The sequence below is a fragment of the Lissotriton helveticus genome, chromosome 6 (genome assembly GCF_964261635.1).
Source record: "Lissotriton helveticus chromosome 6, aLisHel1.1, whole genome shotgun sequence".
NCBI lineage: Eukaryota > Metazoa > Chordata > Amphibia > Caudata > Salamandridae > Lissotriton > Lissotriton helveticus.
Genome location: NC_136067.1, coordinates 1,780,531,204 through 1,780,545,109, shown reverse-complemented (window position 1 = coordinate 1,780,545,109; position 13,906 = coordinate 1,780,531,204).

The window sequence follows — 13,906 nt, the reverse complement described above, 5'->3', positions numbered from 1 at the left end:
CTGTACGTCATGCTTATTGACATCCATGACATGTAATGGAGCATATTATCTTCATATATGTTTGTGGCCCAGAGTACCAGAAGAAACCACCCTGCATTACAGAAATCAGCCCAGTGCTCCACAGTTTTGCACTGTAAACTGTGTCTGCCAGCAGTTGCAGGACCAATGAGCCCCTGAAAGTGCAGCAATAGTGTGTGATGCTATGTTGCATAATCAGCTCTGCCCATACCAGCAGTCGTCTGGACACTGGAATGTGGCATGGTGCACTTCCTTTGTCATCAATAGAAGGACTGATTCTCTCTACCACCTCTCTTTGAATAAGGCGGCAGCATCCCCTGCTTTGCCCTCTGCCCAAACCCAACACATGCCCATACCCAAAGAGATCTATGTTTCTCCTAGACACTTAGAAGCACGAAACAGAGGGGCTGGGGGAATGGTCAGGTGTTGGGTGGCAGTTGGTCTGGGCCATGCGTCATTGATGCAGAGACAGCAGCTCACTGAGGTACAGTTGGGTGTTGCAAAATGGGGCCATGAATGCATTTTCAATTAAATTGAAATCTTAATAGAGAAACAGGACTTTTTAGATTTCAATTTAATTTAAACAGGTTTATAGCCCCTGTTCTGCTAATTCACAGTGACTGAGATTTAGTGATCCAACTTCCATTATGCTGATGTGTCTTCCATTATGTGAATGCTTACTTTATGCTTACTTTTGATTATGCTTTTTTCTGACTACTTTACTGATGCTCTCACCTAATGTGATGTCCCTTACTAGGCATATTGATTTGTGCACTCCAAGGTGTCACTGACACTTGTTACTAAGATTATTGATGCATGTTTTCAGTGTAACCACTAATGGATATTACTAGGCCCATTATTACATACACAGTGCGGAGTCACTGATACATGTTAGTTAACGAATTGATGCATACTCCGTGTGGGACCACCAACACCCACTACTAGGTCTATTGATTAATACAATTACCAAGCCTATTGATGAGTCCACAGATTAATAATCCACTTAATGCATGCACTAATCTGAGCCACTGATGGCCATTAATAGGCCAATTGATGCATATGTAAGCTTTGTGTGGGAGCACCTATGCATGTTAATAAGCCAACTATCTGGGATCAAAGGGTTTCATAGGGGGCTAGAGAGGCCTCACAATTTACTTAGAGCAATTGATGTGTTTGTTTGGGGCCACTGTTTCCCCCTATAAATCTGCCTGATGCAGTCACTCTATGCACCCACTAAGGTCTCACACTAAACCCATTAATGAATGCATTGTGTCAGAACCCCTTTCAGAGGGCCGCAGGGAATGCAGAGGCTACTGAGCCCAACCGTGGTGGTTGGGGCTTTTTACTCCTGATGTCCCAGGGCATGACCTAGTATGGATCCTGAGCAACTGGGCCAAGTACCCCTTCTGCACTTGACCATCATTGGTAGCTGTGGATGAGCAGTCAAAAGCTCCTGAGGATATAAGTAATGTGTTATAGATGAGTATCTATAACACAATATGGTTCATGCATGCAATATCTCTACCTTTGTTACAAAGATCGGGGTTCCGCTATCCTGCATGTGCGTTAATTAGATGTCGATCGGCCTGTGCAAATGTTATTATCCCATTCAATTATGTAACATATGTAAATACGTTTTCTAAAGATCATCATTAGTTTAAAAATAGTGAGTGCTGGAAAATGGCAAGTATTGCGCTGTTATAAATGAATGCTTAACCTTTTGAAATCACCAAACAATCACCATAGGGTAGAGGGAGACTCGTGTAGGCTGCCCTCCTTTAGTGAGGGAAAAGAAACAGTCAAATATGCTAAAGATTATCCCGAATCTAAAGGATCGCTTAAGTTAAGCTTCTTGCTTGGCTAGAACAGTAATTCTAATGGCACCTCTGTCACTTACTTGTGATGCAGATTATAGTCTCCGGTTCGATCTCTCCCCTCCTGAATGTTACCCATGAAGGGAATTTTTTTTATGTGATTCCAACTTGTTTATATCTTCGCAGTTTTGGGACGAAGTCCTGTTTATTGAGAACGGTCCCCTTTGTATTTATACTGCAGTATTGACAGAAAAACAGCTATTGGATTAGAATATGTCATTTCTCTCTTGATTGTTCTGCCTTACTTTCATGCTGCTTCATTCTGAATAGGCTATATGAATTTTGTTATGAATATGCCTATTAATTGTATGGTAAGGTCCTTACTGTTTATGATGGTTAGTCTTCTGTGTGTGATTTTTTGGACTGGATTTTCCTCATGACATGGATTTCATCTCATTACCTGGCTCCATGGAATCTGATCATTGATCCCCTCGCAGTAGTTACGCAGACGATAGATCCACTGTTGTTCTTTCTGTAATAGGTTCCTCTCAGCGTTTGTATCAATGTGTTCCAGGGTTTCCAACACCACCCATCTCATGTCATTTGGGCATTTGGGGTGTGTCCCACTTCCAGGAAGTGGCTACTTGTCTTTGTAGTTGACTTCTTCCACCTTACGTTACTTCTATGCTTACATATGTGGGTTTGAATCCTCCTGCAGGTCATTCCGCTATACCGTAAATTGCAAGGGCATGTGATCATATATGCCACATGTGTTCTATTGCAGTTGGTGTGTCTCTTTAAGGTCCATGTCAGATTGTTGTTCAGGTCTAATGTTTTGGTGGTAGAGCTTAGATGGCACACCAAACAATTTCCACAAGGATTAAAAAAAACATGAAAACATATTGGTGAATACCCGCCCCAAGAAGAAGGAAATAAGACAGAACACCATCACAACAGCCGGGGGCCTAACATCCATTGTGGGCCACTATCCTTATGGAAATTGTTCGGTGTGGCATACAACCTCTACCACCAAAACATTAGACCTGAACATCAATCTGAAATGAACCTTATCGAGACACAACTGCAGTAGCACACATGAGTAATATAGAAAAAACAAAGGAAGATTATCCTTTCTCCCCTCTAATAGGTCCTGACGAAAATCATCACCCAGCAAGGGCACATGTCAGCTGAAACATGTCGACCATTCTTTTAACCTTATTAATAGTGATGTGAAGGACAAATTGCAGGTCCTATTTTCCACATCCACCATTGTTTTTAACCATACCCTTATCATTTTTTCAATAAATTTGAGTCTATGATAAAGCGGTAATTTTAACTCATATTTTTTACAAAGTAGATCCCAACTGGTTCCTCTGGATCGCCTCCTGGTGGATGCCAACAAAGACCCGATGATGATGCTACAAACCAGGATTACGCCAGTGGTAAAAGACATACCAAAGGCTGAAAATGGCTGTTGAGCGTCCCATACATAGTTTATATTTAGATCCCTCAAGACCTCAAAAATCCACTCCTTTTTGATACAGGTAAGTGTACATGACTCATAACTCAAAGTGCACACAGAACAAACAAATAAATGTCCAGTCCAATAGTTACTTTTATAAGAAAAAGAAGTATTTTATTTCTAACTTTACACATGCAATGCAAAGAAAATACAATACTCATATGGAGTAACACACTCCCCTTGAGGTTGGGGCTCTAGTTGTTGTCAGGCAAATCCCTGTCCCACCCTCTACCTTGTAACGTGTTCAGGGTTACTCCCCATTCACTGGTGGTTGCATCCAGGGAAAATGTATTAGTAGGCCATGCTCCAGAATTACCCTTGGACTCCTAGCTTATTAGTTAAAAGTGTCCATGGTACGCAGTACCATTAGCAGCGAGTCTCCCAGGGCCCCACAGGCCCAGTTACAGTCTTACCTGCTCTGCCAGTATGGAAGTATTCAGCGTTGCAACAAGATCCCTCTCCGTGGGGGCTCCTGCTTGGCAAAGGCGGTCCACATGCAGCTCATGCAGCAGCACCAAGCAGACAAAGGCTTTCTCCTCTGAGCTGTGCTGCTGGCTCATCCAGTGATCAGACTTGCTCCAGCTCAGACCAAACAAGGCAAGTCACTCTTCCTCTAATGGGTGGGGGGTTGATTCTCCGGCTTCCAACTGGAGGTCTAGTGAGGGTGCGACATCTTCGACGGCTTCTTGCCATCTTTGGGGAAGGAGTCAGTTGTGGTTGCGGAGCTTGACCTGCCAGTCACTGCAGTAACCCCTCTTGTCCAGGCCACAACCCAAATACTTACCCACAGTGGTACCGGCAACCTCTCCTGGCATACAGGTTTGCCATGTTACTCAGAATTGGACGCAGACTATTCCGGTGCTATTGCCCAGAATATGGCAGCCCCTCCTGGCATACAGAGTCACTGATCTCCGATGACAAGAGTCTCTCACTCCTGGCCCAAATAAGTTCAATGATGGCCACCTCTGACATACAGGGTCGCCACAGCATGGTGATGCCGGCCTGGTGCTTCCCGCATGGCGATCTTCACAAAGCTGAGATCAAGGTGGCCCTTCCTGGCGGACGGGGCAATAACCAAATCAGCGTGCAGTCATTCTCCTCAAACCTTGCTCACAGAGTCCCCTCCATAGAGCTCCCCACTGGACTTCGATCCCTCCAACACTCTCCTCTATCTCATATAGCACACTGATCTTGGTAAGCAGGCTGGCGCAGGTGCTCCAGGGCAGGTGATCTTGGTTTTCCCTGGGTACTGTTCCATCACACAGCAAGGTGATGTTTCATCACACAGCAGGGTGATTAGCAGGATCTGCCCCCAGTCCTGGTCTCTGGCAGAAGTATTGCAGTGCTTCCCCTTCTCACATAACCTGTCTGGCACCGTGGCAGATGCAAAATTTTGTTAATTTAACCTACCCTTCTCATAGTCCATCCCAAGAAATTAAAGTGTGATTCAGGGTCTGAAACTTTTCTGTTTTATGTTGGGGCTCTGCTTCTTTTGAAGTGTCCATTTCTCTTTTTCTTCTTTCCTCAGGAAAGGATGTCTGTCACTGCAGGTATGACTTTAAAGCCGATTGACCCACATCACAATTCATGGGAGTGACTAGAGTTCACACTTGGATGTCAGCCACAGTGATATGTGCATCAACAGGTTAATCCCAGGCTCCCTGCCCTACTCCTTATGATTCCCTTATCAGCCCCATCTCCTTTCCTGAGATGTGTCCAAGCACCTTCTGCTATCACTAAATAAAAAAGCAACATTCTGAAGTGTAAAGGGAGGTCCCCTTCCTCCAGTAGGTCCCACCTGGCTCACATGAATACAGCAATACACACATCTATCTGGGGGATTCCTCTACTCCTCATGTCTTCACCAGGCAGGATTGCACTTCCCAAAAAGAACCCAGGGTCCTCCATGTAATGTACCAATCCAGACACACTAATTCAGTGTACATTCACAGCACCCTTATGGTGCAGTACTGTCACCTCCATGCATTGTGCCATTAGAAAAACACGTGCATTCAGCACACACATTCAGTCTCTGCACACCGCTCCGTACTTACTGTAGCTTTATTGTATTTTACCAGGGGGACCTATTTACAAACACATACACTGCCAGCACATACACACACACACACCATGTGCACTGCACAAAATGTCACCCTTCATGTATTGCACTTCATGCAAGCATACATACACGCAGCACATGCATTCATTGTGCACACACTACACAGCACTACATCTTTCATGTCATGTATTCCTCACTGGCAAACTAACACCAATGCCGCATGCACTACACAGTATAGCTTTATCCCAGTGATATTCCCTTCCCAGGCACACTACAGCAAGTGCAGAATCACTACTCCTGTGCCGCGCAGCACTCCACATCTCCCTGATGTAGTCTAAGAGTGAGTTAAGCACACAGCAGCAGATCTTTTAAAAAAGTGAGTGAGCTTTTAGACCTCACTCCAGTGACACATTTTAAAAAAACAAAGCCAACAAGATGATGGACGGAGTGCTGAGACTTTTCAACCACTCACCCATAGTCAAGAGATCTGGGTAAAATCCATAATTCATTTGCTCACTATGCCACCCCAGTTTAGACCCAGTCATATGCAAACCAGTCCCAACCCTGCTTCCCAAGGGAACAGTCCAGCCCAAACTTCCAGGCCAGATCCTCCCTTGACCGGAAACAAGCATCCTGGGACAAGTTTCGGGGTTTCCCGCAGGCCTGATTGAATCCAGTGGCACAGTGAACAAGGAATCTGTTCACTACTTCTGATCACCACATGGTATGCTGCAATACGTGAGACAGGCCTATGTCATGGTGCATACGCATGAATCGTGTTTACTTATGAAAAAAAGTAAGCATTAAGGATGCAGACAACAGTACAGTTGGGCACTCAGTGTAGGGATACACATCTTTAACAATGCAGAGGACTTTTTAGTCCTAATACACTATATGGGGCCTTTCCTAGTCCCATTGATACATGCACTTTTTCATTAGTCTGTATAATTGCAGCATTTTCAGAGTGCCACATAAAACAACTAAACACACTTAAACTAAGCCAGGCTTACTGGTTGTGTCAATATATTTTAATATACATTTCCTGCTTCAAATGCCCACTCTTCACCCCTTGAAGTTGGATATTATGTAATTAGGTGGATGATAAACTGAATTTGTTAAAGCATTCAAAAGATGTCACTGTTTCATAACCTAATAAATCACCTGTCTTTAGGGGATTTAGTCACGGATGGCTCATTCTTGATGGCAACAGTTGTGAATTTTAAAAATGCAGTACCCGCCTTTAGATTACATTCATTGTGCTGCTGGATTTTACTGTGGCCTTCCTGCTAGTGCCTTAAGCCATATCTTCAAGTTTGGAAATGCTAAATGACTTTTGCTGCATCTTTCCAGGACAAAACACTTTTAATCTCCACGCAGGAGTCTTAAGATGCTCCCTATGGCCAGACTACCTAATGCAAATCTCTAGCACTTCATGTTTCAACGCAACTCTCTCTATCATTTTCATTCAGTGATTTCAATACTATGTCCTGAGACACTCACTTTCATCAGCAGGTGACATTTTAATTGTGATTCCATTAAAAGATTGAAATTCACTGAAAAATAAATGTTAAAGTGACTAAAGTGAATATGTTTGCTAAAAAGTTCAATCTTAAGCTAAAAAAAACACTAAATTCCACCAGTTATATTTATTTCAAGTAACTAAAACTCATGCCTGAAAGTATTTATAACTCTAGTCTCTGCCAACAATGCAATATAGATAGATAGATAGATAGATAGATAGATAGATAAATAGATAGATAGATAGATAGATAGATAGATAGATAGATAGATAGATAGATAGATAGATAGATAGATAGATAGATAGATAAATAGATAGGAAAAGCATTTTTTGTGTTGCTGATAACTTTGGCCCTCTTTGACGAATCTCCACAACACTTTTCAAAAGGGTGCTACTTTTTGACTAGTTTGCGCATGGAAAGTTTTGGGGTGATCCATCAAGCGGGGTCCGAAAAGAAAGGGGGTTACAAATTGCAAAATACCCATGTATTTTCCATAGACTTCTTCACTAAGGACTACATCAAAAATTGCTGAACAGAATTGCACCAAATTTATTAGGAAGCGAGATCTTGGTTTACAGATTGTGCTTTTCGTGATTTGGTGTGAATCAGTTCAGCAGGTTCTGAGAAATTTAGGGTAAAAAATATTTGTATATCTGGATGGTTGGGAGAGTCTCTCTTGAGAGAGAGTCAATTTAAAAATAGAGCATTCGGATTGGCCCAGGGAGTTTTTTTTTACCTTGGGCCAATTTAATCTCCTGGGAATCATACTCCTGTGGGAGCAAGCACTCTGAGTGGCTGCTGAAAAATGTTGCTGGCAGCTATTACAGGGCTTGGGGACTTAGTCCCCTGTCCTGAAGTAAAAAATAAATAAATATATATATATATATATATATATATATATATATATATATGGTCCCATGAGGATCGAAACGCGTAATGGCGGCGGTGCTGGGCTGTGAATAAACTTTCAACAGCACTGAAATATTGGGTTCGCTTTGTCTATTTTCCAAAACAAGTGGAGTGTCAGACGAATACGTGGTAATATATATATATATATATATATATATATATATATATATATATATATATATATATATATATATATATATGCTGGATAGTCCTACCATGCCCCAATAGGCTTCATTAGGGTGACACAGAGGGACCCTAACGAGCCAAAATACAAAACAAAACAGCCATTTCTACTGCAATCCCACTGGATTCACACGGTATCGTGGGAAAAATGACAGCCATGGCCACATTCTTCAAAACAAGGTCCCGGGGAGCCCACCCCCAGAGCAACATTGCTTATTTAAACAGAGGAGGCGTGCAGTCCCCCTCCACAAGACATTTTATGCCTCATTACAAAAGGGAACAGGGGAGTGCGGCCTCACTCCCCAGCCCATTTTCGGCCCCAGGGACCCCATCCCCCTGGGCCTGAAGTATTTTTTATGGGAATGAGGTGCGCAGCCCAGCTCCCAAAGCTGCTATCAGCCCTGGAAACCAGTGTTTGCTGCAGAGCAAACGAGCTGGAGCTTTGAAAATTCTCCCGCCAGATGGGAACAGGCCTTTTATCTGTTTCCCTGCCTGCACTGAAGTGAGCAGTGAAACAGATCAAGAGATTGCTTCTGCCCAGCAGGAGCTGTAGAAATAGCTACTCCCCGCAGGTGGAGACAATGCCGGCTCCTGCAGCATGTGGGGAGCAGGCTCGGGATGGGAGAACCCTGTGGCTCCCCATGTGAACTCCAACTGTATGGTGAGTGCCCTGGGTGGGCACCAGGGCACTCACCATTAATGAATGCACCTTTTTTAAAAAAGGACATGGGAGATGGGGTCTCTATGAGCTTATAAGGCTTGGGGAGAGGGGGCATGTTATGTTATGTTAAACTGATTTATAAAGCGAACGGCTGCGCCAGCAAAGGGGCATCCCGGCGCTGAATCCAGATTAGCACAGCTAGTAGCAACTGAACAGCTTATAGCGGAGGGAAAAGAAACGTTTTAATAGCTTTACGGAAAGGCAGATAAAGTTTATGCTGTGGATTGAAATACGAAGGGAATTCCAGAGTATAGAAGCCAGCACCTGGAATGGATATAGGAAGGGAATTACAGAGTATAGAAGCCAGCACTTGGAAGGAGCGGCCTCCAGCACGAGCCCTCCTCACCCTGGAGCAACCACAAGATTCTGTCCCATGTAGCGAAGTTGGCGGGAGGGGGTGTAGAAAGAGTGCAGGTTGCACAGAATGCTTGGCAATGAAGAGTTGAGAATTTTAAAAGTAATGCAGAGGGCCTTAAATTCCACATGATTGGCCAGAGGTAGCCAATGTAGGTGGTGTATTGCATTCGAGGTAGAACACCACCTTGGCAAGCCAAGGAGCGCTCAGCCACTGCCTTCTGGACCCTTTGCAGTCTAACAATCTAAGCCTGGTTAGCCCTGAGGTAAAGGGAGCTGGCATAGTCCGGTCTAGACAGAATCAAGGCCTGGATGACAACCTGCCTGATTGAGGAGTCAAAGAAGCTCAGCAGAGGTTTAAGACCCCGCAGTAGCCCGAAGCACATCCCTGCCACCTTTTTAGTTTGGGTTCTGAAGTTAAGGGCAGTGTCAAGCCTGACTCCTAGGTTTTTTACCACCTGTTTAGGAACGGGTGCCGACCCAGTGCGGCAGGCCACCAGTGCTCACACCACAGCTCTGAGTCTCTCCCCACTAACAGAACCTCAGACTTACTAGCATTGAGCTAAAGACAGTTGGCAGTCATCCACCCCAAGACAGCCTCAAGATCGCTAGGGAACTTACACGCATCCCGAGTAATGTCATCGGTTAGAGTGACTACCAACTGGGTATAGTCTGCATACAACACCACCGTGAGCCCATGTGACACCCACTCCTCTTTACAATTGCTACAGCCACGTGGGTGGGGTTACCAGGGCCAAATAATGCTCAGGGAGCCAGTCCACACAGCCCCCCTCCCCTTTGTGAGAAAAGGTTCTGCGGAAAGGGGTCCCCAGAGAGGAGGGCCTTGTTGCACCACCCCTTTAACATGGTTAATGACCTGAGGGATGCTTCCCCAGAGTCTAATAAGGCTTGAAGAATGGGGCCGTGCAGCTCCCCTCTCCTTTATAAAAAAAGGCCCTGAAAGATGGGGTCCTGAGGGCCTAAATAGACTTGGGGAAGAAGGCCACAAGGCCCCCTCTCCTTTAAAAAAAAAGAAAAAGAGAACTCCTGGGGAATGATAACCCCAGGGCCTAATGAGGCTCAGAATGGGGGACCACATGGCCCCCTCCCCTTTAAAATAAGTGCCTTGGGTTCCCAGGGCCAAATGAGGTTTAGGGAGGGAGACCCACGTGTACCTCTCCCCAAATATGGTCTTGGTGATGGGTTCCACAGGGCCTAATGAGGCTCTAGGAGGCTCGGGGAGGGCGGTCATGTAGTCTCCCGCACCGTCAAAACACTAAACGCGCCATAGGGTATAGGAACCCAGTGGCCTAATTATGCTCAGGGAGGAGCAAGCCATGCAGCCCCCACCTTTTTCATTATATTTGGCCCCCGGGGCCCAAATGCCATCAATATGCTGCACACAGCCAAGGCTATGTGTTGTGTGGGGTTGGCAGCCTACTCAGGGTTTGGCCACAGGGCCATGCCATATGATCTACCCCCGCTGCGCGCGGCAAAAGGCAGTGCACAGTGTGGGGTTGGCTGCTTGCAGGAGTTGGATGTAGAGCCTGGCTGCGACACAGGCCATGTGGCTAATCCCAAACCATACACAAGCGAAGGCCGTGCGCGGCGTGGGATTGGCTGTCTCTGGAGGGGATGCCTGCAGGGAGTTGGATGCAGGGCTGTGCATGACGAAAGGCCGTGCCTGCAGGTTGGCTGCCTGCAGGTGAGTTGGCTAGAGCCCTGCTGGGCAAGGTAGTATTTAATTTGGATGCTATTAATTCCTTATGTACAACGAGAATGCCAGAGTTTTAATACAACTTTTAAATATAAACTGTATAGCAAGGTCTGCAATGATTAACCGTGACGGCTGTATCAATCATGTACTATGGTAGTATTTAGATGCGCAAGTAGAATGCCAGAGTTACAACATTCAGTACTATACAGTTATTTATTTATTTATTTAATTTAAAACACTTGTAAAGCGCAGCTGTCACCTAGCAGGCATCCTGGCGCTGAGTGGTTTACTCCTGATTTAGAAACTGTGGGAGTTGATTGGGGAGTGGTAATGGAAGGGGGGGTCTAGGGGAAAAGCCAAGTTTTTATTAGTTTCCGAAAAGGCAGAAGCTGTGAAGTTTGGCGAATGTCGGCGGGAAGACCGTTCCAGAGCTTAGCAGCCGCCACTCGGAACGATCTTCCCCCGATCCTGGCTCTCTTGAATCTGGGTACTATTACAAGGCGGGCGGTCGCAGATCGCAACGCTCTTGTTGGAGTGTACCAGGTAAACATCCGTTGAAGAGGTCTAGGTCCTAATCCGTGTAATGCCTTGAAGACCAGGCAGAGAGACTTAAAGGCAATACGTTGCTTCAAGGGAAGCGAGTGTAGCTCGGCTAAGGCAGCCGTGGTAGAGGATCTCCTGGTCCACACAAGGGCCAGTTTGGCTGCTGCTGACTGGACACGTTGGAGTCTGTCCAGCAGTACCATGGGGGAGTCGAGCAGGAGGGCATTGCAATAGTCAAGGCGACTTAGAATAGTGCACCTGACTATCTGTGCTCTGGCAGGTGGTGGAAGTAGAGGCAGGATTTTGCGCAACGAGCGCATGAGGGCCGAGCAGGTGGCGACAGTTCTTGATACCTGAGTTTCGATGCTCAGTTTGTTATTGAGCATGACGCCCAGGTTGCGAACACTGGCCACCGGTGGCGGATTATCTGGATTTTCCGGGGGCCAGAACTCGGCAGGCAGAAGACGATGTATGCGGCTTGCTGGACAGAACAGGACCTCGGTTTTGGAGGAGTTGAATTGGAGGGAGTTGTAGTGTAACCAGCCAGCAGTATCTCTCAGGCAGTCGTGGAAGGCTTCTAAGGTAATTGAGTCTTCACCCACCCAGGAGAAAATAAGCTGGGTATCGTCCGCGTAGTTTACTGTAGTCATATTGTAGGATTTAATAAGAGTGACCAGTGGTGATAAGTAAACATTAAAAAGAATCGGACTGATAGAAGAACCCTGGGGTACACCGTGGGGGACTGAGGAGAAAGCAGATTGAAAAGGGGGGAGGGATACCGCCTGTTTCCTTTCTCTGAGAAAGGAGTGGAACCAGAGCAGGGCTGTGCCATCAACCCCAGCCTCTCTCAGCCTCTCCAGCAGGATCACGTGGTTGACAGTGTCGAATGCGGCAGACAGGTCCAAAAGGATCAAGGCCACCGCTTGGCCCCTGTCTGCCCGCATTCGAAGTTCTTCCATGGCCGTAAGTACAGCTGTTTCAGTGCCATGGACTGGGCGAAATCCGAATTGGAAGTCGTCCAGAACGTGACTCTGCTCGAGGTGGGCTGACAGGCAGGTGCTGACCCATCGCTCCACCACTTTCGCCGGAAAGGGCAGAAGTGATATGGGTCGGAAATTGGAAAGGCATTCTGGATTCAGGGATGGTTTTTTCAGAAGCGGGGTGATTAGAGCTTGCTTCCAAGGGTTGGGAACCAATCCACTACGGAGAGATTGGTTGCAAATCCTCCGAAGGGTATGGAATAGCTCGTGCCCGCATGCTTTCCAGATTTTTGGTGGCAGTGGGTCAAGAGGGGACCCCGAGGTGATGCCAAGTGCCAGTCTTTCAAATTCTGCTTCAGGGATCTGGGGGAAAGCCAAAAGACTTTCCCTGGGCGAACCGACTAAACTGGAATACAGGTTAGTGGAGCAGGTTGCCGGAGAGGTAGGCGGGTATTGGGATGATGAAATTGCCAAGTTGTTGATGATGGTCATGATTTTATCCAGAAAGAACTGTGCGAGATTGTCACAGAGGGTCTGGGATGATGGAATAGTTTTCTTAGCACAGTCAGGGTGTATAAGATTCTCTAAGATCTGGAATATGCTTTTTGAGCTGTTGGCTGCATTAACTATTGTGGAGCAATAGTAGGCCGATTTGCTCACTCTAATAGCCGCTTTGTATTCAAGAAGACTATTTTTCCAGAGGGTTTTATTCATGTCACAATAGCCCTGTCTCCACTTCCTCTCAGCCTGCTTACAAGCTGACTTGAGGGTTTTCAGGGAGTCAGTAAACCAGGGAGCAGACCCTCTCCCTTTAGGATTACCGTGTTTTAAAGAGGCAATGGAATCCGTGATGGATGTTATCCTGCTACTGAAGGTTCTGTAGTTGTTTTCCACCGAACTAGTGGGAGAAAAACTATCCTCCAAATCGAAGACTGTGGTGACAGAGCTGAGCTTTTCTAGAGCTTTCCAGTTCCGGTACGTAAATTCAGCTGGACGACAATTTTTGGGCTTATTTGTGGTGGTACTAGCGATGTAAAGTTTGATGAGTGAATGGTCCGTCCAGCTCATAGGCAGAATATCGCCCACTTGTGTTAGGTCTGCGCTCGAGAAAATAAGATCGAGTCTATTGCCTGCAGAGTGGGTGGGTTGCCTAATCAGTTGGTGAAGCCCCACACCGTCACAGTGATGGAGCGAGATAGAAAACAAAATTTTGTTTAAACTCGCAAAGTCACATTTCCATAACATGAATAAAATTATTAATGATTTGTGGTATGTCGTGCTAATACAACTTAGATTAAACTTTACACGTGGGGGGACTAACATGTGTGCTCATAAACGTGCATAAATGTTGCATCTTTTTGTTCGTGCAAAATAATAAAATAATTTATTGTTTTCGTTTTTGTCATTACTAACTGCTGCAAACTTAAACGAAGCATGTGCTTGTTTTGCTTTTCCTTGTCTGTGTGATGTCATTTCTACTATTCTAGGTGCATATGGGTCTCATAGAAAAACGGAGACTGGTAAATATAAACGCTGCTTTATTTGTTTGCATTAGCTAGGTAACAT